We start from the raw sequence: 26,317 nt of genomic DNA on the forward strand, positions 1-26,317 counted from the left end.
CAAGGATGTAGATTTGGAAAGGGAGGGCAAGGGAGTTGGAAGGCAGTGAGCAGGAAGTTTGGATTACGGGACAGAAAGGTCAGAAGATGAGATGAGTGGGGAACCAGGGGAAGAGGAATGGGATACGTTGGATGAGCTGTGGGTGGAGAGTCCCCACCCACGATATTGCCGTAATTGGAGAGTTTATGGGGGCCCTCATTGCGGAATAGATATAGGCACATAGCGGTAGCTAATGGGAAAGGTGTGGAGAAAAAAAGATAAGGAAGCTGACAGGGACAAAGTTCCCCTTACTGCACAAAGGGCCAGGGCGGGCACAGTATATTCCATGGCCACAGAGGGACAAAAATTATCTAATAAAAAGTTTTCTGTCCCTTACTGCCGTGGCGGGGAAATGGATTTGCGCATTTGAAAAACAAACAGTGGGGGTCACCCTAGCTGTGGAAGATCTAAAGAGCTTATTTGCGGGGATAGAAGCAAAAGGATGGGTAGAGAACATTCTATTATCATACACCACTGTAAATAGTTGAAAGAAAAGGAGAAGGAAATGGCCCAAATACTTCATTCACAGGAAGTGAACCTATTTCAAAAGAAATTAGCAAAAATATCAGTGGAAGGGCCTAGGATCACTGCATTACATGACCCGCAGACAGAGACAAGTGTGGTACAGGCAGACGGGAGAGCAGCCCCTGCATGGATGCATGGACAGGATGGTACGACTGGAAATAGTCAGGTGGGAAGCGATCTAGATGGCCAATGACACTGAACAAGTACTCAATGCCATTAAGAGCAAGATGAGAGCGATCAGGTTGATGATACTCCAGAACAGATACATCTTGGATCTCCTCACAGCAATGGAGGGAGGGGTAGGCAAGAAGATAGGGTCATCATGTTGCACATATGTACCCCCAAATGACACAGAAAATGGGTCCCCAATGCACATAATAGGGGCCCTGCACAAGCTAAAGACAGATATGCAGAGTGAAAAAGGACTTGAGGCAGACAACTGGTTTGACAACCTGTTCTTTTGGGCTCCATCATCGATGGGAGCGGTAGTGAAGATATTGGTTTCCATTGTCGTACTTGTGCTGGTGATGTTGTGCACTGGCCAGTTGATCCTTTGGTGCTCTTCCAAATAGCGTAATGATGATGGTCACGATTGGGGTGAATAGCACACCTCATGGAACAAAAAGATGGGCAAGCACAGACAGATGATATCACGAACGCAGGTTTGCAAGAATCGAGGGACCCATAGATCCTCCAGGGACTGTCTCTACACCTACCCCCGATCCTGAAAACTATACTGAACACTGGGTAGACTTATACAGGGATTGGGGGTGAATTTACATGACCTGCCCTCCAGAACAATATGCCCAGGCTGAGGAGAGTGTGCGAGATGTATGTAGAATTTGGGTACTAAAGGAAGGAACTTGGAGGTATGAGGAAGCACATGGCAGCAGAGTTACTTAATGTAGAATTAACAAAAAGGGGGGAATGTTGGGATGCCTGCCCAGCTCCCCTGTCCCCCTAGGCAGTTTATACTGAGAGTAATATGCTGAGAGTACGAGTACCTTATGGCTTGCGGTGGCAGCGGGAGGGGGAAGTTGTGTAGGAGGGATAATAGAACTTGCAGGAAGTATAGAGCTTGTAGATGTTTGTTTTCTTAAAGTGACAAAAGCATACTGAACCACTAACATTTTGGAAGTCAGGCCCTGCACAGCCGGGACCCTGTGCTAGGGATCAATAACTGTAGGCCTCAGGAGGAATACCCGCTCCCATCCCTGCTCACATCCCAAGCGATATTGTAGAAGGTTATTCTATCAATTAGGAACAGAGCCCTTTATTGTCTCACACTGTAGGCCCATGTAATCCAAAAGGAATGTGCACAGTGAAGCACAGGTAGGTTTGTGCCTGGTTTTGAAGGACAACCTCACGACAAGCAGGGCATATGTCACAAGCTGTCAAAACATGGATCCTAGATTTAGAGAACCCACATCCCCAAACCCTCAAATATTCCATTTGAACTCCCATAGGCTCACTATCCAAAATACTAAATCCCTCAACTGTGTGCACGCAATAGTCAACCTCAGGAGAGTCTAGATGCCAAGGGGGGAGCCCAAATAGAAGTCCTATGATTCATACTTCAAGGTGTGCGGGGTGAAATTAACACATTAAGGACAACGATGTGAGGCATGGCGGGGGCTCTAGGGCGTTCAGGCTCGAGCTAAGCTTCTGAAATAACTGAGGGCTATCTTGACCTTGAGAGTAACCACCGCAATCAAGTCTTAATTACCAGGTACACATCACATGGCCAAAATATGTAAAGAAAGATCTATACATCTGATTAACCAATTGAATAACTATGTTGTGAACCTATCACTGCCAATGTCCACGTGGAAGAAGATCGACACTTGCAATGCCAGTGAATCATTGGATGGTGATAAGGGGTGACTGTATGTGCTTAGGGGCCTCACCAATAGCAATGAAGAAAGGACACTTTGTATTGTTTTCATCATAAGTGACCTTGGTGTGCCTGAAAATGTGTTGTTTGCTTTCAACTGATTAGTGCACTCCATGGCAGTAGGGTGTGAATGCCCCTGATGACATGTATTTCTTCTTTTGCAAGTAAAGAACCTTGTCATCCTAGCAAATGGTGTCCCAAGCTTTATTCCCTAGAGGGTTGCATTTATTCTGAGTCTGGTTGTCTGGAGGTCTGCCACACACGTTGGTTCCTTGATACACCTTCTCTCACAGTTTGTTGATTTCTATCTCGGGGAAAGTATTAGACTCTTGCACTCATACTTTAAAGACATTGCAGCAATACTGAAGTGTCTGACTACTGTCACAAAGTTCACATGGATCAAGAAGGGGTCAAACAAAACCTTGCTCTTAACAAGCCCTTTCACTTGCACACTTTCCTAGAAATTGCACCTTTATGATTAGATTTCAAATATTAAGAGCAACAAATGTACATGTAGACATTCGTTTCTCTAATTTCCATGTTAAGACTTCTCGCTCTTTCCCAGGACAGAGTTTGTATGGGTTATTTCTACGAGTTTATGACCTAAAGAGTAGACACAAAAATATGGGCAAAGCAAAAATGAATTCTTTCAATTTATTTCTAAGTCTGGGTTCACTCTCTTCCTTGAGCTGGTCACCCACACCCAGACATAGATGAATATAGATTGCTGTACAAAATATTCTAAAAAAGAAAATAATAGCACACATCGCAAAGTCTGATTCAAGCTCAGTAAATGTCTTTAAAACAAGATTTGTCCATTTTTCTCGGTCTCTCCCAGGCAAAGTTCACAATCAAAAAAATGTAAAGTAACCTTATTCTACTGGTCTATGTCTTTCGGCTTTCATCTCTTTGGCCTAGGTAGAAAGGTCTTTGTTGCAGCTGAGGTAAGCTAATGAGATGGGTCTGGGCTGATGTCCCTCCAGAGTCCAAAGACTTTCCTCCACGTCACCAAACAACATGCTTATTCTTTGGGGACAGTCACCTAATCCCTTCTGGGTCTCCTTACTATCTGGTAGCTCCTGTCAGAACACCCTCAAAACTTCACCACATGCTTGCTACTACACCACTCCAGTTAAACCATAGTTTTATGGTGGGGGTGTCAACCTAGACTCAACTTTTCAAATCCTCCTAATCACCTTCAGCCTCCTTTAGGCTTTATCTCTCCATCTCCTCCTCCTCAGCTCTTGTCACCACTTCTAAGTTTTCATCCCCCTTTCTCCTCAGCTCCTCTCTCAACCCCATACCCAGTTCTTCTCATCCCTTATCATAAGCTTGTATATATCCCTCCTCCTCAGTTCTTCTCTGCATCTCCTCCACAAATCACCTCTCCACCGCCTCCTCAACTCTTCTCCACACCACCCCCTTAGTTCTTCTCCGCAGCAATTTCTTGAACCCCTCCAGCTCCTTAATTCTTCTCTCCAGGTCGTCTTTGTTTCTTCTCTCTAGCTCCTCCTCATCTCCTCTTGCTGCTTCCTCCTGAGCTCCGATACAAACACCCGCCTCCTGCTATCTCTCCATCTCCTAAGTTTCTTGTCTCCAAATTCCTCAAAACCCTTCTCTCTTCTAAATACCCCAATTGTTTTTTTTACCTTCGCCTTTTATAGTCAGTGGAGCTGGTAATTGCGACACTAATATAGGCATGTCTTTAACCTTTGGGCATTTTAATAGAGGTGGTTTGTATTGGCCAATCAGGCTTGAAACAACTCATTTGTCAGCTCGATTCAGTTAGGCGAGGTCCTGCAATGCAGACACATGGACAACACTGTAAACTGTTTGATCTACCATCTTGAATCTTGATTTCTGAGCTGGCCACCTGAGGGTTGGTACGCTCAGATTCGGTTTCCACGCTGCTGATGCAGAGTCTTCCCACTTCCACCGTCCTAGCTCAGTAAGCGGCTCTTGTGGTTTTTTTGCAATCACCCTCCAAGTATCCAGACAGGCAGGAGGATGCTTTCACTCCGGCTTCGGTTGATTGCCTCTCTGACTGCATAGTGGTGTCAATATTATTTTGGTGTAATTTCAACCACAACAAAGATTGTGCATGTTGCAAGAGCAAGTCTTTGTTTTTAATGGGAAAGGATGCCAGAATGATATTCCCCAGTTTCATCCGGCCTTAAGGGGACAGGCCCTCTTGGAGGTCCCATGTGGTGAGCCCATTCCGTATGGTCGTGGTCTGGTGGAGGTAGCCAGCAAATTACACAAAACTGCCACCATGGCATACATCCCACTTTTTGTGGCAGCAGCCAACCCACTCTCCACTCTCAGGATCAGGCAGGGGACTTCCCCATGCCACACAGATTTTGAACCCCACACAACAACTACAAGTGACATGGGACTTAGAAGCTATCTATACGAGTATCCCCCAATGTGAGGCACAATTGGACATTGAAATAATAATGAACAACAGGAACTCTTATTTTAAGGTGCCGACAAACTTATCCTCCAAGCAAATAAAGCACTTAAAAGAGAATGAGCTCCTACCAGTTCCAGTACTACATTCAAGTGACAGAGAAAGCCGTGGGGGTTACTTTTGACCCAAATCTGAAAAATCTATATGTGGACGGGTTCGAAAATGATATTATCCTTACAATGATATTTGTATACCAACCTGTTTTTAACTAAAATGTCTGTGTTGGTGAGACACATAGATAATATAATACTTACGAGGAACCTACAGGGTAAAGAAATGATAAACTTCTTTAATATCCAAATCACAGCCACAGAGGACCTCTTAAGTATGACTCTTTTTACAAAACCAACAGATGGCAACTGTTTGCTCATGTTGGAGAGTCATCACCCTCAATCATACTTGAAAACGTAGGCTTTGGCCAATTGTAGAACGAACACAACAGACTATCATCTAGAACACAGAGGCACAAATAGGACACTGCCCATGTTGTTGTTGCTCAGTGCATCCCTTTTCAGCTGAACAAAACAGCTTGACATTGTGTTAAAACATCATGAAGACAGATGTCATAGACTGATTGCAATTTCGGTAAGGTTATCTATTTAATTACTTGGCTATGCACTCTGTGATACATTGGCATGACCCCAACACCCATCTAATACAGCATTGGTCATGCATTCAGAAAAGAAAGAGCAGTGTGCCACTGGAAGTACACGATATACACGAAGAACATACAGCCAATGGCATACAATTGACATTATAGAATAAGTCAAATACCAGTCAGACGGGAATAGCGAGCATGTGATATGATATGGCATTTATTACGCGCCTGTACACAAGTGTTTCTAGGTGCCACAAGACAAGCGAAGGTAGACATAGGGAGGACAAGACAAGCAATACTACTAGGCCTTGTGTCATTTTGATTGTGCAAGTGTGACAATAGAAGTGCAAGGGGAAGGAGAGGGGGGAGTGCAAGGGAGAGGAAAGGGGGAAGTGCGACCAGGGCAGCATGTCTCTGAGAAAGTCCACGAGGGCAGCGCAACTCTAGGTAAGTGCAGGAGGCAGGGGGGCTGTTGGGGTTGCAGTTACAGCCCCTAAGTGCGCAGTAGTCCAGAAGACAGTGCAAGGAAGACCGGCCCTGGAGGAGCCTTGTACCCAGTGAGGCACTGAAGGAACCAAGCAACCGGTCGCCGCAGCAGACAGGTAAGTTAACAAGGGTATCGAGAGAGAGAGAGAAGGCAGAGGGGGAAAGGGGGGTCTTGAGCTGCTTCCGGAACTTCAGGTGGTCTAGCTCAAGTCTGAGAGGGGCAGGAAGGGCATTCCAGAGGGAGGCACTTGCAGAGGAGAGAGATCTACACCCCACTCTCTGCCTGGAGAAGAGTCTGACCCTCAGAGAATTGGAGGTGGCTGGCGAAGGGCTCTAGAAGGAAGGTATTTCAGAAGAGAGAGTTGGAGTTAGTGTGGGTCCCGGAGCCAGCAAGACTTGTGGACAATGCAGACGGTCTTGAACTTGATCCTTGCGGCCACCGGGAGCCAGTGGAGAGATTTCAGGGCTGGAGATATACGGTCCCTAGGTTTAAGGACAAGGATAAGTCTTGCAGTCCTGTCCTGGATTAGTTACAGGGGGCTAAGAGTAGAGGAAGGCAGATTGAGAACGAGGCTGTTGCAGTTGTCCAGCCTGGAAAGAACAAGGGCTCTGCAGACAGTGAGCTTCTGGGGGAAAGTGAGGAAAGGTAGAATACTTCTGAGGAGGTTCAGCTGGAAGCGGGCCTTTTTGGCAAGGTCCATGATGAGATGAGAGAAGAAGAGGGTGGAGTTGAAGATGACGCCACAGTGTTTTGCCTCACAGGAAGGCGAGAGTGGAGTGCCCAGGCTGGGTGGCCAGATTGAGAGAAGGAAAGTGGGAGCAGGGATCCTGATGAGAAGGATCTCCCTCTTACTGGCATAAAGGCAAATATCGTTAGTGGCGATCCAATCCTGAATCGCGAATAGACAGTCAGGAATAAGCGAGGTTGGAGAGGAGGCTGAGGAAAGCCTGAAAGAGAGCTGAGTGTCATTCGCATAACACTGAAAGTTAGAAGAGAGGAGGAGATCAGGTAGGCCAAAGGGGGCAGATAGACATTGAAGAGCCAGGGTGAAAGGAAAGAGCCCTGGTGGACACCACATGTGGAGAGAGAGGTGGTGGAAATAAAGGAACCAAGTTGGACCTGGGAGGGACGGTCCAGGAGAAAGGAGGTCAGCCATGCCAGGGCCTGATTCATGATGCCCAGGTTAACACAGAGTTTGTTGATCCGAGTGACATGATTGACTGTGTCAAAAGCAGAGGAAACATCAAGGAGGATGAGGATAGAGAGAGAGCTGGATTTGAGGTTAGAGAGCAGATCTTTACGGGTGTTCATAAGAGCAGTAGCCATGCCTCTGGCTGCTCAGAAGCCAGGCTGAAGGTTATGGAGGCAGCCAGCCGATTCAGAGTGGAGCCTAAGCTGGAAAATGGCAAGCTTTTCCATGAGTTTGCCCAAGAAAGGGGTGATAGAAATCGTTGACAGTTTGCTGGGTATGTAGGATCGGGCAGAAGGCTTTTTTAGGAGGGGTTGCACAAAGGAGTGCTTGAGGAGAGAGGGGAAATGTCCATTGGTGAAAGAGTGATTGCAGAAATCAGCCAAGGCTGGAACGAGGGTGGCAATGTGGTCCTTGATGGTGCTGGAGGAGTAGGGTAACACCTGTTTGGATGACACCTTCATAGATCAAACTTGTCTAGAGACATTGTTAGGTGTTGTCAAAGCGAAGGAGGAAAAAGAAAGAGGAGAGGCAGCCAAAGGGGACCTGAGAGAAGTAGAGGGAGAGGAAGAGGAAAGTGAGGACAGGATGTCCTGCGTTTTAGTGGTGAAATGGGAGGCTAGTGCCATAGAGAGGGCCTGGGAGGGAACAGGAGAGGTGGAGACTGCAGTAGGATTGTCCAGCTCCTTGCAGATTTTCAAGAGTGCGGCCGTGTTTTTAGAGGCCGCAGGGATGTGAGCTTGGATATGGACCCTCTTCTTGGAGAGTACAGAGAGTCTGTATTGCCTTTGGAGCAGGCGCCAGGCCAGTTTGTCAGAGGATGCACCCAAAGCTTTCCACTTCCTCTCAGCCACCCTGCAAATGTGTTTGAGGGTTGCAAGGTCGGTGTCGTACCAAGAGTTGCACTTGGTGGAAGATTTTAGAAGGATTCTCATGACAGGGGCAACGATGTGCTGGAGATATAAAGATGCAGGTTAGAGATGGCTCTGTCAGAGTGCAAGTCAGCCGCTGGAGTAGGAGCAGAGAAAGTAGAAGCAAAGGCGTCCACTGACACTCACTTCATGGGCCGAATGACCAAGAAGGAAGGTGGCAGTGCTGGAGTAGGCTTTGCTTGAGAGGCAAGATGTTTCAGGTGAGAGGAGAGCAGAACATGGTCAGTGCAAGGGAGAGGTGTGGTGAGAGGGTTAGAGAGGGGGATGTCTGAGGAGGTGAGAACATCCAAGGTGTGTCCAACTGAGTTTGTCGGACCAGAGGGTAGAATGGAAAGGGAGAGAGAGAGATGCATAGGTTGTGGAAAAGCCCACAGGAGGGATTAGAAGCATCCAGGTGGATGTTGTGGTCTCCGAGGAGAAGTTGGGAGGTCGAGGCAAGAACGGAAGAAGAGATGTCAGCCCTTTCTGAGAGGAAAAGGGTGACCTGGCCAGGTGGCCTGTAGTTAGTGACCACAGTCAGAGAGAGGTCCGCAGAGATAGAGAGCCTGCAGACTAGGCATTCAAAGGAGGACTAGGCCTTTGTAGAAATGACAGAAGCAGGGACACTCCACCTCCGGACAGGTTGGTTCTGGACTCAGAGAGGATGTTGTAGCCCTCAGGGAGGAGAGTGTCAAAACTTGTGACAGAGCTGGCCATGCACCATGTCTCTATTAGAGCAATGACATCCAGGTCAAGGTCTTCGAGGAGGTGGCAGATGTCAGAGGAATGTTTGACAGCAGAGCGAGTGTTGAGGGTAGCTACGTTGAGCAGGTTGCCACATTTGAAAGACTTCCAGGGTGGGGTGCAGGAGTGAGGTAACCCCATCAGAGATGGTAGAAGAGACAGGGAGTGGGCAGAGGCAGTAGAAGGAGGTGGCATAGGGGCCAGAGCGGAGGAGATGAGTGCCAGAGAGGCGGCAGAGGAGGAAGGAGGTGACAGAGGGGCCAGAGAGGTGTTGGAAGGAGTGGCAGGAGAAGGAAGGAAATAGATGAGACACAGGAGACGCCTATCAAGAAGGAGGAGATTAGGCTGAGAGCCCTGGACCATGACGCAACCATTTAGCTAGATATTGATGTTGGTCTTGGAGGAATGGAAATGGGCCATGAAGACCTCCCAACGGGTGCCGCCATTAATGGGAGAGGAGAAGAGAGAGAGAACAGAGACCACATGAGGAGTCCATAGGTCTGGAGAGGGAACGACAAAGAGGATGTCGGTTAGAGTCTGCCTGGAGGAAGCGCTGATGAGGGTATCAGCGATAAAGAGGCCTGGGTTGGAGACCATGATATCCCTCTTGAACCTTTTCCGTCCAGACTTAGTGAGAGGGATAAGATAGGAGATAGAGTATCAGTTTGAAAAGATGGGAAAGGCTGAGAGCACCATAGAGGGTGCGAGGAGGCAAGAAGGGAAAGTTAGGGAGGAAAAGAAACACAGCCCACAGCCGAGCACCGCAGGAGGCACCAGAGGGGGAGGGTTCACAAAGAAGGAGGCTACAAGGAGGCAGCACACCACAGGGGAACGTAGGAGCAGTGTGGATGGGAGAAAGGGGGGGACAGCCCGCTGCAAAAACGCTCAGATTCGTCTTTTCCAAAAAGAGGGAAAACAGCCTTGTTTCTACACAAACAGTAATGCAAAAACACCCAGATTCAACTTTCCTAAAAAGAGGGAAGACTGAGCCACACACATAAGCTCCACTCATACTAGTATCATGATGGCTCTGGTTGCATGCAGCATGTGTATTTGTACATTCTAGACCTCTAGTTGAGGACTCATCTAATCTTGTAGGACACTCGCCAACCAATGGGTTACTCACTGCAGCAGGTAGTGTGATATTTACTGCATGAGGTATTCCAATGGAACACCTCTAAATCCATAATCCCTCCTGTGGTTTACAGTTCTGGCCAGATTCATAATGAAGGCTCTAGTGTCCCCTATCCTCCAGCTTCTGAACATCCCCCTATTGGCACCAAGAGATTAATTCCTAAAATGAGATTGTCCTTTCATTTTCTTCCACCCTTAGAAAGGCATGATAACGAGGCTCTGCCATCTTCATCTTAATCTGGATCTATGCTGCGGCTAATCATAATCCCTGGTCCATAGGCATAAGAGCAAAAGTAAATCAGGTTACAGGATGATGACCGATATTTCAGAAAAGATCTGCCCTTTTTTCTCTTCTCTCTAGAATTCAATCCTCTACTTAGCATTGCCCTCAACCTCATGAGTTTTAAAAAACAATCCATCCTTAAAAGAAGGCTCTCGCCCTGTTGTGTGTACATTTCAGTAATGCGTGTCAACGTCTTTCTTGTGGCCATGCCGTTCTACCACTGGTCTGCCTCCAGAATTGCAGGCCTCACAGTTGATCTCATCCGCAATGATCAGTTCTCAGCAGGTAGATACCTTTTAGAATCTTCACAGGGATTCTGAAAATTGTTGGTAACCTTCATATTCACTGACATTATGAGCCTCATTACAGAATAGAAAGGTAATAGGGCTACCACAGGACATTCAATTAACACCCGTGAGCGATTGCTAATAATACTGGGCACAAGGTTCCACCTGGAGCACCCACACAGTAACACCATGTGGACGCATAGCGGGTGAGGAGCATTAGCATGGATGTGTACCCCGTGCTAATCCAGATCACCCCTTTCATTGCCACCTCCAAATGACAATTTAGCATTATAGAGCCTATTTTACAGCGTGGGAATCCATCACATTGTAGACCACCTCAAAATGAGCTAATATTAATCTGATTTTTCAGAGGCTGCTGCTGATCTCACTGAGGCCCATGTCATGTGTAGAGGGCTGGGGCTAGGATGACACCTCTCCCTATATAAGGGTGGGTGCCATAAGGGGTCTCCTTTCTAGCAGCGGGTCTCCACATGACCCACCTCTTCAGTCATTGACTTCTTCAACATCGTGTAATAGCCGGATGGGTGGGAAAAGGGGCCACACAGATCTTTTTTCCACCCATTTAGGTGGAGTGGGGTTACTTTATGTGGTCTCACTTTGCTTATTCTTAACTGCCTCCAGGAAAGAATTACTGGCCTCCGAGGTGAACAGTAATTCTCCCATAATGAGGGCCTATGCTTCATGCCCAAACTGCAATATTCCTCATTTCAATTATTTGTGTCTATGTGATCACTGCGGCACCCGTAAATGTGCCGATGAAAATTTCGACTCCAATTACGGCGTGGTGCAGTGATCACATAGATCACTTTCGCACGCAAACCCTGGCCCGCATTGACCTACCCACTCCGCCCCCACTTATGTTTACGGCTGCACACTTCTGTGTGCACCGCCAACTCCACACTATCTCTGTGGCATCAGTTCCTCCCACTTATGTGGGTCTGAGCTGACTCTGCAGGGTCCTTTGTCTTTTTTTTTTGTTTTACTTTCTTGTCCCCCGCTTACCACAACGGTATGCGGGGTATATCCCCGCACCTCCCGACTCCCATTACAGCGACCAAGAGGAGCGGGGCACAACCCTGCATCCTCCGCTCCGATCGGTCACCATAAAGGGAGTCGCAAGATTTTATAATTCCGTCTGCACAGTAAATGTGCAGTCGGCATTTTAAAGGCGCAGTATGTGTACGTTTGCAATTATTTCATGCATAGGAATGTCATTAGCTTATCACTCAAATAATCCCTCCGGAATTCTAATCAATCATAAACTTGAACATACAATGAGACCTACCCACAAATTTGGTGCTTGTTAATGCTTACTCAGCCTCAGCAGATGCAGCTGAAATTGCTAACCTCTTCAATGCCCACTCTATGGACTTACTCTTTATTTGTGATGCTTAATCTTCAATTCTCGCCCACTTGTGACATTCTTGTCACTGAAAGATAATCATTAATCCACTGGGATAGAGGAATTAGAACGGCTGGTGTACGAACTGCTCTATGACTGTGCTGCAATGTTACACCTTATTCAAACTCCTGGCAGCTTCTCTATCACTTCCACTCTCGAAATCTCTAGGATGCAACATTGTTTACTAGCCCCAGGACATATCCCAGTCTTCACTGAATGCGTCAGTTACCTCATTACAATGTTGTTCTTTCAATTATCATTCATCATCTTCCTCAGCTTGAGAATCCACTGCAATATCCATAAAGACTCAATGACTGCATCCCTGAAAAATGTCTGCTCCACATATATCATTATTTGAATGCCTCGGACACGGATACCTCAAACTTGATCAAAATGCCTGACCTGATTTTAGCTCTACATAATACACTCAGAAACAAGAACCTCATTCAAATGGGACAGACAGGAGCTGAACGCTGCCTCCAGAAGTACAGAAAATTCATTCATATTGATATGGAGCCCTGATGCTGGCACTGGACCCTGACCCTTCTTTGATGTGTGGTCACAGATGCTTGCCGTTCCCCTTTCCCCAACATGTTCCCTCCTCTAATCGGGGGACACCCCTGCAACCAGCGGACTTCCACCAGGTCCATTCATTACAGTCATGCCCCCTCTCTCTGACAGCCTCCCCCACCCCTTGCCCAACTGAACTCTTATTTCTGCCCCAAACCCGCACTGGCTCAGTACCTCCTCAGCCCAACACAGCTACTGCTTCCGTGTCTCCTGGAGGAATGTGTGAGTTCACAAATACGCTAATCCCAACAGGACACATTTCAGGAAAGGTGACCTGTCAGGAATTGGTGGTCGGTGAAACTGGGCTGAGCTACTCTCCCTGAATGTCCACGTGCACCTTGATGGCGCAAGCATCTTTAGCATTATCTGTCCTTAGTTTGCTGAACAGCCACATTCAACTCCATGTGTAGGGTCATTTTGATGTACCCTTCCAAACGATCCCGCTCTCAAAAGAGAAAAAGCCAAACCCCATGAAAGAACTCAAAACAATTAAAGAGCATTACTTTGGAAAACAAAGTCAGTGGCCCTCATTCCAAGGTTGCCTGTAGGCCACCGGTGCTACCGGCAGCCTACAGGCGACCTCAGCTTACCCTTTCCACCACCTGATATCCCGGCCATACCGCCCCACTCTTTTTCAGACATCGGGATCTCTTACAATGCTTGCAGATTCGTTTTTTTTTCTTCTATTGAACCTTTTGAATGCACATGTGGCATCTTCCCAGCTCTGCTTCCAAAGTAATCAGCATTGGCCTCCACCACCGCCTTTCTAAAAATTCTCCACTTTGCCTGATACCAAGTGTTTTTCCTCAAAACCTTGAACACTAGTGAAATCACTCCACTGTTTCAGGAAGCTAACTGCCAAACAAGACCCAAAAGACCTTTTCACCTTCAAGCCTATCTAAATTGTTTTATTTTCCTTGGGAAATTATTGAACATCTGCTGTGCATCCATTTTTCAAAATCTTAGAACGGTTCTCCCCACTCTTGACCAGAATATCACATTTCATGACCTCCAGGTCTCACTATCAAATGGAGAGTGCCCATGCCACCCCATGCCACCTAATGCCTCCTTCTTTACTCACTGTATGCATGGCAATCCTGACATCCTCTCCATCTCATCTGGTTTAATATCCAGCACAGGATTAATGCTATGCTACGAATTGGTATCTCTCTGCCACATTTGCCCAAGCTCACACTTTAAGCATCTAGAAACATCAATTATATATTTATTTGAGGTTTTATCAAGCATGGACCGGCCTCTGAAGGAGGTCAGAGCACCGCACATGTCGCTCAAGTTAGAAAGGTACACTGTATAAAGAGTGTTGATCAGGTAAAAAATGTAAGGAAGCAGTCAAAAAGGATGATCAATAAAGTTTAACTATTAGTCCTATCTCAAAGTGACCAAGGTAATGGTTTTCCTGGAGGCCCTAGAAGTTCCCTATAACTCATGTCTAGGCCATCCTCCAATCTTGGCTGAGGCCGGCTGTGGTGATGTTTTGCCACAGGTAAGAGTGTGCCCGTGTTTTTGGGCTGGCATTACTTTTTTTGTATTAAATACATTTTTTGTATCTGCTGAAAACGAAAATGAGAATTGTACTCTTTTTTGTAATGTCAATGCATGAGGGATGTGCTCTAACTGGGCGCAGTCTTTTCTCTGTTTGTGCTGTGTTTTTTAGCAGTGGCACTCCCGAGGATCATGGGTGTTGAATCCACTTCATAATTCGACGCTTTTTCAAATGTTAAAGTGGTGCTTCCCTCATGAAATGTCATGATTAGTCTGCATGTATTTGTTTAAGGGTAATGTCAGCATGTAGGGTGGTCAGTTAAATGGATGAGCAGTAATTGTTCCTTATGGTTTAATTTTTTAGAAATATTTATGTCACATCCCACTTCAAGATTAAGAGTGATCGGCCCTGAAGAAGGGTGGGTTCTTGAACAATTGTAAACCCTTCAAGCCACAACTCGTAGGCCATACAGAACTCCAATGCTGGCTTCAAATGAATTGCCTATTATCTTTTCTTTCGCTTAGTCAGCCGTTGGCATGGAATTCATTGCTGCCTGGCTTTCCTAATTGCTGGCACATTGGTTGTCTCGTTGTAGAGTGCCAGATGGCTTTAGGTACATGTCGGATTTGTAAATTGCGCAAATGTTTTGTTTGCACTTTTTATTGTTTAGCACATATTTTATATTTATGCAGATGGATGTTTTTTGTTTGTATGTTTAATGGTGAGGTGTGAATGGGACGTATGTAGTATATATTGCATATACCAATGAATATTGGTGTAATTATATAGACTGTTTCCATTTTATTAACTGTGATGTGAGCATAACAAATAATGTTGATATACATTTTAAAACTGCTGTTGCTAATGAGTTTGTTATAAAATGTACGAAGGATCCACCTTTTGTGCATATTTTGGGATCCCCACTGCTCCTAGGTAATAAATAAAGTTCGGTGGCCTAACCTCTTGTATGTGGACATCCTCCATTCTGCAGCTTGCCTAATTACAGTGGCCAGCAAACAGGACCATATAATACCTTTGCTGTCTAATCCACATTGGCTCCCTCTCGGGCATTACATTCAATATAAGATGCGTAGTCTTTAAAGTCCTCAAATTAAACCACCCTTCCTATCATGAGGCAAGTGCAGCACTGCCAGGCAATTCAGACTAGAACAAAACAAACCTCACCCCATTCAAGACAGTCTCAAAATGAGCGGGCAGAGAAGTGGGGAGGAAAGTGCTCTCTTGTGGTCCACTCTGAGTGTTTCTTCCGTTTCCATTTCCATTGCTGGTGAGGAGCAGGAGCCATGAACTGCTTGCTGTCCCTGCCTACATAACATCCACTTCAGCACAGAGCGTTGCGTGGGCGGTGAAGTGGGGAGGAAAGTGGTCTCTTGTGGTCCACTCTGAGTGTTTCTTCCGTTTCCATTTCCATTGCTGGTGAGGAGCAGGAGCCATGAACTGCTTGCTGTCCCTGCCTACATAACATCCACTTCAGCACAGAGCGTTGCGCGGGCGGTGAAGTGGGGAGGAAAGTGGTCTCTTGTGGTCCACTCTGAGTGTTTCTTCCGTTTCCATTTCCATTGCTGGTGAGGAGCAGGAGCCATGAACTGCTTGCTGTCCCTGCCTACATAACATCCACTTCAGCACAGAGCGTTGCGCGGGCGGTGAAGTGGGGAGGAAAGTGGTCTCTTCTGGTCCCTGGTGGGCCGGGTGAGGCGGGGGAGACTGCCGGTCGAAGCTCCGGTAAGTATACTGACCTGGTCTTGATTGAGCGCAGAGTGTCATAATGTGTGTTATGGGGGTGATATCATGGACAGTGTGGAATGTACTGATGTCAGAGTGAGTGGAATGTTGAGGTGTGAGTGCCTATGAGAGTTCTAAGGGTGTCAGTTGAGAAGTGAAGCTGGCAGGATGGGAGGTGCCAGTGTCTCTGTACTATGTAAGACACTTGGAATAAACTTACCTGAGAAACTTACCTGCAGGCTCTGGCGTGGTGTGTGAGCCTGAGAACCCCATTACTTCACTGGCAATGAGGATGGGATAGGTGCTGCGGAGGGGGCGGCAAGAAGTCAGGGCGCTGCTCTCCAAGATTCACATCTGATCTAAGGGGTGCCAGTTTCCTCTGGACCCATCAGGAATTGGTCCAGGGCACTCAAGCAGGCCGGGTGATGCTGGAGGAATGTGGCCCAGGCGGGCAGAACAGGAGCCGTGTGCCGGACGGTGGAGAGGCCCGGGTGGTCAGTGCAGGAGCCGGTTGCCGGAAAGCAGAAGTCTGGTCTAGCTGCGCAGGAGGTCTGAGGGGATCCAACTGTCCAGACCCCGCACAGCGGCCTGTGAGTAGGGAGCTCCAGTGCCTGGCCCCGCTGTCTAGGAGGAGACCTGTGGAGGACCCAACTGAACTGCCTGAGTCTCGGTCTGTTTGCCGGTGGCTGTGCAGAGCTGGCTAGGGGCAGCCACAGGAGATCAGCAGGCTGCTCCAATCCGTGCTCTGACGGATAAGTGAGGTGGCTGTGTGGCAACTAAAGGGGCCGGAGGCAAGGCTGGTGCCGGAGAGGGGGAGTGATGATGGGGACAGAGGAGGTGTTTCCTCCGCAGAGCCGGTGACTGAAGTGATGACGTCACCAGCTCCAGAGGAGGAACGCAATGTTTGCATGGAATGCAGCGCATGTAAATGCGTGGCGGAGTACAGCGTTTTTTGCTTCGGAATGGGAGCGTAGTGTGTGTTCTCCTCTGCAGGGACAATGGTCATCTAAAATGGCGGCTGGGCCTGGAGCAATAACGGCAAACCTTTGTGCTACTTTATGGAAGAGCAGAAGGAAACGTGGCTATAAAAGGGAGCGTTCGGTTTCCGCGAGTGTTGGATGTGCGGACGATAGCCCCGGGTAATGGGAAGAGATCATGTTGCGCCACTGAGGTGTCCATCAGTGCAGATGTGTGTTGCATCTGCGCTGAAGGAGAGCGGTTCCGAGAAGAGTTTTGTGATAGGTGTGCTGTTTTGATGGAGAATCTGAGGGAGCTTGACCGGGATCTTTGGGATTTCTACATGCAGTTGAAGGCTCTCAACTTAACAGAGGACTAACATAGGTAGGTGTCAGGGAGGCCTGTGATTCTGTTGTGGTGTTAGGTGTTGTAGCCTCTGGGTTAGTGTTTCTTTTTGGTTGGTCTTGGGTTTATGTGTGTTAGGGCTCATGCTGTGGGCCTGCTCCTTTTAGTCTTCACCAGGTTGTGCTTAATTATATGCTGTAACATATTTTCTTTCTTACGGGGCATCAGGACTTGTGGGTGTGGGGGTCTCACAGTCCTTATGTTTTAACATGTTTTTCCTTTCCATGTGGGAATTGGACTTGTGGGTGTGGGGTTTGGTGCATATAGTGTACTTGCGAGGTTCATTTGGACATGGGGGTGTGGGGTTCAAATGGTCTTACACTGTAAACTTGCGAATAAGTCCAGTTCAACTTTATGTTAAATGGAAGTGTGATTTTCTGATTTGCGGTACACAAATGTTTGTGTTATGTGTTACGTCTGTTTTAGACTAGGTCTGGTGGCTGTTGGTTACAGCCGGCGTAGTGTAGAGTGTGTGTTTTAATTGGTGTGTATTCTTAATACTGTTGGCTAGAGTGTATTGACGGAATGCCAGGTGGGTTCCGTATTTTGGCGTGGCTGTGTTTTCAGTCAGGTTGGCAGAGGTTTGGGACTGAGCAGTGGTGCTTTAGTCATAACTGTTGGTTACAATTAGGGTGTCTACAGATTGCCGCGTGGGCCTGTAGTGGCTGTTAGGTTACAGGCATGTAAGTGTGGCAGTATGTTTAACCACATTTTTGATTTAGTCCGCCTGAGGATACCGGCCGGGTTCTGTGGTGTGTGGCGATTTTTGGTTGTAGTCAGGCCGACTTTCGGTTACAGTCAGGCGCGTTAGGTGCGCAGTGTTAAAATTATTGATTACAGTGTTGGCAGCTACTGAGTGCCGGGTGATTTGTAGTTGGTGACTGGAGGTCACGTCATGGTGTATCAGAATGGTGTATATGGAGTGTAGCTCTTTTCTTAAGATTATTGCAGTTTGGTTATAGAATGCCAGATGGGTTCCATGGTTGGTGTGATGGTTGGTACAGTCAGGTAGAGGTTTGGTGTGGTTTGGTTACAATCAAGAGGTTGTCGTGGTTTTGAGTACACTCTAGGAGTTGTTTTGGTCAGAGCAAGTTTTCTTGGCGAGTCTTTGGGGTTCTGGTCATTTTATTATGAAGTAGTGTTAGGGAAGTGTGTTGCTGTTAGGAGGTTTGGTTTGGTGGGGTGTTATCTCTGTTCTGTGGGTGAGATTTAAATAGTTTGGGCTGATGAGTAGTTTGTGCTATGTTGTTGCTCACGGTTAAGCAGGTCGTGCGCATTCGTCGCAGGTCTGAGGCTCTAGAGGGTAGCCCGGGGCAGAAGGTGCTAGTTCACTGGTGGGCATGCTTGTTAGTTTAGTTACCCATTACAGGCGGTGGTACGCTTGGGTGTGGCAGGCTTGAGGAATCGAGAGACAGCTCGGCACAGGTGGCTGTGCATGTTTTTTTAATTTTAGTCCCTGAAGGTTACTGTCAGTCCTGGATTGTTTAGATGGGAAGGTTAGGGCCCTTGTTCCATGTCGCTGGGTGTTCTTTCCTTAATTTGTATTGTGGGAACGGAGTGGATTGTGATGTAGTGTAGTGTTAGCAGGGGGTGCTGTGTAGTGGTAGAGTCTTGCATAGAGATTTCTGCATAGTGTTAGTCCCTTTGGGCTGTGTGGTAGGATTCCGTTCTGCATGTGTTCATTTGAGTATTGGCTCGTGTATGTGTATCCATCTGGACCAGTGGTGCCGTTTCTTATTTTATCTGCGTGCTGGCCACATGTTGGATTTGTGAGGAGGCTTATTTGTTGTTGGGTTGCCTTTGTTTAGGCAGTACGGAAGGAGAGGTGTCATAATGTGTTTTATGGGTGTGATGTCATGGACAGTGTGGAATGTACTGATGTCAGAGTGAGTGGAATGTTGAGGTGTGAGTGGCTATGAGAGTTCTAAGGGTGTCAGTTGAGAAGTGAAGCTGGCTGGATGGGAGGTGCCAGTGCCTCTCTACTATGTAAGAACCTTGGAATAAACTTACCTGAGAAACTTACCTGCAGGCTCCGGCGTAGACTGTGAGCCTGAGAACCCCATTACTTCACAGAGCCCCTCCTCGTGACTGTCTTCATCGTTCTAGAAGCCCTGCGGCAGACGACAATCAGGAGTCTTAGCTGCTCATTGCTCATTGTCTTCCAAACTTCCTCCACACGTTCTATTAGCTGGGCAATTGTTGGCTAAACCATCTTGGTCAGTGTATATCTGTGGTTATTTGTAGACTGGCAAAAACCTGGCATATATGGACATATGGACATATGGACCAAAGTCCGTAAAGACCGTAATTGAGCATTTTAGGTAGGCGGGATTCTGGGCTAATTCGAGAGCGAACGCGAAAATTAAAAGCCTAGCAACATCAACCTTATGCCATTTTTTGGCTTCACTCTCTTCTCCCTCTCTGTGCGAGACGGGTTCAAGACGGCCTTGAGGAATTTGGACGTTCCGCGGTTCTGGTCCTCCCGCCACCCGAAATCAGGCACTTGCTCATGGTCTGTTAGGCGAGATGGACTAAAGCATACTAAAGCAGCCCTCTATGCTGGTCGGGCGTGTCCTGGGCGCCTCTTTCCCTTCCCTCCTGTGCTGCTCGCTTCCCGTTATTGACTGGCATTGGTATTGGGGACCTACACTCCCGACTTATACTCCAAAAAATACAACTAATTGACGATTAGTTAATGATTGAGGTCATTGAGAACAACTTCCTGAAGAAGTTACTAGGGCTCCCTTGTTCTGCCCCGAATTATGCTGTGCACATTGAATTAGGCAGGCCACACATTGGTGATGATTGGTATGCAGCGTCACTTATGCACTGGCTTGGAATATAGTCTAACCCGAGAGCTAACCTGTCTCACAAAACTATCACAGGTTTACTTTCAAGTTTCCTCTGGTGTAAAATACCATGGTTGAATTTTATTTTTGTATGAGACAGCTGAACGCTCCAATCCTTCAATGGCCAGACTATTTGCTCACTTTAGTTGAGAGCAGCAGGTATAAGAGGGCCTTCCAATCCTTAAATTCAATAAAACGTGAATCCCCTGGCCGTAGTCTCGAGTCAAATAGCAAACATATGCTTCGAACGATGTTAGATGCAATTCAGCCTTATTTGCTACACATCAATAAACCTGTAGATTGCTGGGCATTGACTAGGGCACGGTTTAATCTTATGCTGTTAAGAGACAAAACGAGAAATGGGCAAGGCTATGAGCAGTCCTCGGTCTGCCCAGGCTGCAGTGCTGTAAAAGAATACCTGTTACATTTTGTCTTTTTCTGTCCATGCTTTGATGACAGCAGGAAACTGTCTATTAATCCACTGTTGAGAGAAGCCAACTTTAATCAATGCCATCCGGCACTCAACACTATGGGTTCAGCCTGGTGTACTCTAAAGTACACCAGGCTGAACCCATAGTCGTCGCCTGGTGTACTTTAGAATTTTTGAGAAAGGCATGGAATCAAAGAAAAAGCATTGTTGGTGCCTGATTTCTTTAAAAAAAATGTTCTTATCATATGCTGTCTGATTTAATGAGTTTTTTATTGTGATCATGAACACTGTATGTTATTACATGGGATTATGTATTTTTGAATTGCACTGCTTTGGTTTTTGGATTTTATACGAATAAACTTTACTATGATGATAAAAATGAAAGGCAAGCCCAGTATCTCGAGCAATGTTTCTCAAACTGGTCTCTTTGGTTACAAATAAATAGCCACTCAGTTCCGTAATCCCCTAAAATGCACATTCTAGCTGTATTTACAGACTAATTTAGCTTTTGCCTAATTTCGTGGCTCATTTTTCTCTGAATGGTTTCATAGGCTGTATGGGGTAGACTCACTACGTGTGTTTTAGAGGTATTTTGATGGTGTTTTGTTGCCTTCTATTGGCAGTACATCTGTTTTTTAGTTTTCGCTGATACATATCTGCTCATTTTTGTCTATTTGTGTGTTTATTTTGCCCTTCATCATCTCTCCTATTTCCCCTTACTTTGTCTCATAATAAGTCAATCGAACACCTAAAAAGGTTTCCCCTGTCCTTTCCTTTGTTATTTTCCTGTTTGTGTCACCCCAAAAGATTTAAGAAGTATACTAAATGTTTTCTCTTTGGTATTTCTAATCCCATTTGACTGTGTGCTTATCCTGCTAAGCCTTGTGTGACATCTTCCATTTGTTTTGCCTTCTACGCCCAAAAATAACTAAATCCTGTAAGCCAGAGCTACAACAGGCGAGGCCTGAGGTCGGAAAGTCATTGGGGATGCCTCAGGCAGAGGAGAGGAGACAGGGCGGCGAGAGGAGGATTTGTCGCTGCAGTAGGAGGAGGAAGAGGTAGGACAGGAAACGGTGAATACAGGGCCATGTGGGTGAAGGGGGTGGGAGGGAGCTATTTTGGGTGTCCTTGCGCCTAAAGTCACGGGTGGTGTTGGTGAGGTTTCTGAGAAGTCAGATAGGAGCCCTAAGCTAATATCAAGGCAATGGATTAGGACATGGTAGGTGTGGATGCACTCGAATTCTTTCTGAACAATGTCACTGTGTTGCTCAACATTGGAGCTGGAAAGGATGTTGTGGTATGTCTGCAGAGAGTGGGGGCAACAGAGGTGCGTGGATGAGTGTAGCACCCCGGAGAAGGACAAGGAGGAGCTGCAGGAAGAGACAGAACAGCACAGATGCCCCCCCCCCAGCAGCTGGCTCAATTGAGGAAGAGACTGAGAACTCTGCACCTTTGCCTGTGGAGCCAAGGCAGACACATGCTTCCTTATCAGTTTTAGGAGGGACAGGGAGCATCTTCTCCACCCATGATAATACCCGCATTGTCATGGATCCTGCACCATTTTTGCTTGCTGGAGAAGGCACTTTGAAATTCAACTGTTGCCAGTCACTAATTAGGCATACCAAGGGAGATTTGGGCGCTAGAGACCATAGGCATGCATAGACACAGGGACAGTGGCATGGCCTGACTAGTGCTAGAGGGTGCACATCAAATTCCATTGACCATTCTTCCACAGTACCCTCCTGGGGGGAGGAATGCAATAAAGGCAGTCTGCAGGCGCCTCCCCTACCTTTGAGCCTGCCCAAGACCTCTTTCCCCAGTGCCTACTGCAACCGTGGTGCCGGCCACCAGCAGCGCTTTGATGCACCGCAACCATCGCATTTTGCTGTTGGTGATGCTGGAAGCCTTCCAGGTGTGGCACTATTTAAACAGCCAAAGAGTGGCTGACTGATGCCATTTGCTGGCGTGTACAGACATGAACAGGGGAGCCGAACTCAAATGCAGTGGAGGAGGCAATGGAGATGCACATACTCCAGCATGCTCCTACTCTCTTGTAGGTGCCTGGGATTGGGTGAGGATAGGAAAGGGGTAGAGATGGCGTGGTGTCCTATGTCTATGCGCAATTTTTTGTATTGCAGGGACAGACTGTCCCCTTTCACTGTTTGTTGAGGTCGCAACCGACCATGGATTTGGAGGCGGGGTTACCGCCAAATCCGCCTCTTCGCCAGACTAATAAAGAAGGTGCCACGGTAACAATCAGGCTCTTGTGCTTCATTGCGTTTCTTGTCTTATTGGTATCACCGCAAGTGCGGATTCAACGGATGGAGTACAGACAGCTCTTAAACTCAAGGATTTCAATGTGGTTTTAGATGGTCCCCAAACACTCGAGGGAACACTCTACAATTGTATGATAGATCAACAACTAGGGTGGCCAACTCTTTCATAGTATTTTGCGGGACACTTGCCCACAAGGCGGCGATGACGTCACAAAGTCATTCAGGTTTGGCCCGCCCCTTTTTTTTGTTGCATTTTTTAATGGTTCCTTAGAGCCTGCAGGTCGAGCTGTAATGCTCTGACACCAGGCTTAATTGAAATGCGAATGGTTTGTCCTTGGAGGTGATGGTCACGTTTTTTAACTGCAAACATGACCATCACGACCCAGGAACAAAGCATTAGCATTTGAATAAAGCCGGATGTCGAGCGTTACAGCTCGACCTGCAGGCTCTACAGAGCAGAGCCGCCCAGAGAAAGAAAGCAGCAGGCGGCAGTGCCATGCTGTGTACATGCCCACTTCAGTTTGCAGAGTGGCTGTGATGGATGCAGGTTGTCCTGACGAAAGTCGGGACACCCTGCGTCCCGCACAGCCACTCTGCAAACGGCGGGACAGAGTCCCTAATTGCAGGACAATCCTGCGAAAAGCGGGACAGTTGGCCAGCCTATCAACAACGGGAAGCATGTGCAGAGGTCTCTTTCACAGCCTATTGTTTTGTGAAAAGTAGTGCAACCATGTTTAATATTTGAAGTTGTACCATGGTATGCAGAGTTGAAAAAGAAATTAAAGAAGTTGAAGTCTGAGTTAATCCAAGTTAAGAGAGGTCATCCAGATTCAATCTAATGGACCGAATTTTAATGAATCATATTTTAGGCAAATTATTGTACATGACTGGGAACTTGTGACTTGCAAAAGGCTAAAATCAAATTAATTTGTATTGGAGCTGTTCTTACAAATTTTAATTTTCGTCAGCAGCATGTAAAACATGTAACACTCTGAAGAGGAAGCGAGGTGATAGTTACGTCAGCAAGTAGCCTATTAAGAATGTTTTAACATTGGAGGGGGGCGTGGCCTGGCAGGGAGCTAATGGCGGTCGAACCCCAGTAGTTCTGCAGCCCCGAGCAGCAACAGCGGCATAAGCAGCCTTCTGAGACAGCAACCTGACACTGAAACATTGGATTGGGGGTCCTGAATTGGTGGACCACCAACATTGGATTGGGGGTCCTGAATTGGTAGACCACCAGAACGTTATATCTCCAGGGCCTGGTTCACTGGTAACTCAGTGGGACGTGCTATCTTGACCTGTTCTGCCGAGATAGAAAACATGGTGGCTGCCCGAGATGTGGTGACAGCGAGTCGAGAGTCATTCTACTGGTGTCTGTGTGCCGCGGACCGATCAAGAATGCTGTGAAGGCCGTCGGCTTTGCAAGCTGCCATCTGTGTGGAGCGAGCTGCTGCCTATAGTATCGTGTGACAGCAGAGGACCCATCGGCTGGTGAGGGAAGTCCCCCAGAGGCAGTGGAGCACCCAGGCAGGGCAGAGGAGCCACACAGGAGCGAGTTTGGGCAGCTCCTGCCCTATGTCGCACTTGGAGCACACCTGGGCTCCGCCGGAGCAGGAGCGGGTCACCACCAGTCTGTGGTTTCCTGTGTCGGCAGGAGCGTGCCGTGGTGGAAGGTGGGCTTTGCGCTACAGTGACTGCCCAGGACGTGGTGGCGGGTCTGGACGGTCTTCAACATTATGGACCCAGGAAGCGTTTGAGCAGCCTCCTGCTGCTATAGTAAGTGCTGTGTCCCCAAGAGCACGGGGAGTGCCAAGGGATGTGACCCCACTATATAGACCTGCTCTGAGGCTTTGAGGAATATGTAATTTTTATATACCTGTTACCCTTGTTAGCAGAATTGGACAGGCGGCAGTGGACGTCTCCCTGGGCTGATCTGGGGTGTGCATACCCCCAAGGGGACAGGAGCCTGCATTGTGGCACATATCTGGACAGACCGCATCCGGCCAGAGCCTCTCCAAGTGGGGGAAGAAAAGAGCTGATTATAGGGAAGCAAGCTCAGCCAGCAAGTAATAACTGCCTCACTGCACTACTGAGGCAGGTCTATGACTGCTCTTCAGTTAGCAGAGTGATCCTGTTTGTGCATTCCTTTACCCATCCAGAGGCAATCTGCGGCAGAGCAAAATTTTCCTGTCTCGCTGAACCATAGCCTGAGCCTGGTAGCAAGCCCCCACAGTGGTTGAAGAGGTGGGTCTACATAAGGAGCGCCCGGGTCCAGAAGGTGTTAAAATGGCTGACGCTGTGGGGCGCCAGAGAAGTCTCAGGAATCCTTTGGGGAATATGGAGTGTGCACCCTTTTGCAGAACTGTCCATTTGGTGAGCACAGAATGGAGAGGCCCCATCCATGAGTAAAATGAAGTCTGGGAAGGCTAAAGAGAAGTCGATCACCACCATTAAAGAGATGCCTCAGCAACCAAAGGTGGCCTCTAAACCAGCGCTGGCAGAGGAGGAGGAAGCTCAGCCGGCTTGAAAGGTGACATCCTGCGCTTATTCCAGTCTATCCAGAAGGAAATGGCAACGTCAATGAAGGTTTTAAAGAGCTCCTTTCAAGAATTGTCTCACAATGTGGACAGAAGGAGGCCAAGCTTGGAGATCAGTTGGAACAGTGAGTGGCAGCATTCCTCATGTCTGAGGAGAAACAGGACACTGAAAACAGATCCTGTAGAAATAATGTCTGGATCAGGGGTATTCCGAGGGAGATTAAAGACCAAGACCTGGAAGAGTATGTCTGGGGATTGTTCCAGGAAATACTTGGAGACGCGGATGCTGATCTCACACTCGACAGAATGCACAGAGTGTTTTACAACTTCCAAACAAGGCAGAACATCCTCCTGCACGTTTTGACATGGGTCCACTTCTTTGAGGTTCTTCCCTCCAATTGGTTCACGATCTTGCCCAGGGAACAATTCCGAGAGGCAGACTAATGAGACCGTTGACCAAGTGATTGTCAGAAAAGGGGATCCGCTATAGGTGGGGCTACCCGTTTTGAATCCTATTTCAAGTGGAGAGAGGTCCAACACCAAATTACATCTCTCTGAGCGGCTGTGGAGATCCTGAAGAATCCTGCAGCAGATATCCTTTTGCCTGAGGGAAGTTCCCCAAGGTCCTCATTTGCATCGTGGTCTCAGGTGCGTTCCAGAAAGAGCAGGAGAAGGGATCGGAGAAGGCCTTCAATGGACAGAAGGGAGAAGAGCAAGGACTCTGAAGCTCCCGATTGAGTGGTTTCTCAGGAAGTCTGTGCCGCAATTAGTTCCCACAGGGCTACCAAGTACATTGGAGTGGGTCATTTTTCTGTATTAGTTATAGCTGGCTACTACCAGGGTCAGACTGGGACAAGAAATAGGCCCAGACACCCCAGAAAAAGTGGCCCATCCCTCGCCTCAAAAAAGTGGCCCACCCCTCATCTCACAAACCTTGACCTCTGATGACATCACGGGAAGTGATGTCATTTGACCCCACCTGAAAGTGATATCCCTGGAAGCGATGAAACTTGACCTTTCACCCCTTGACAAAACAGGAAGTGCCATTGAATAGCATTGTTC

Source organism: Ambystoma mexicanum, chromosome 4p, assembly GCF_040938575.1.
Source record: "Ambystoma mexicanum isolate Mex_15411 chromosome 4p, UKY_AmexF1_1, whole genome shotgun sequence".
NCBI lineage: Eukaryota > Metazoa > Chordata > Amphibia > Caudata > Ambystomatidae > Ambystoma > Ambystoma mexicanum.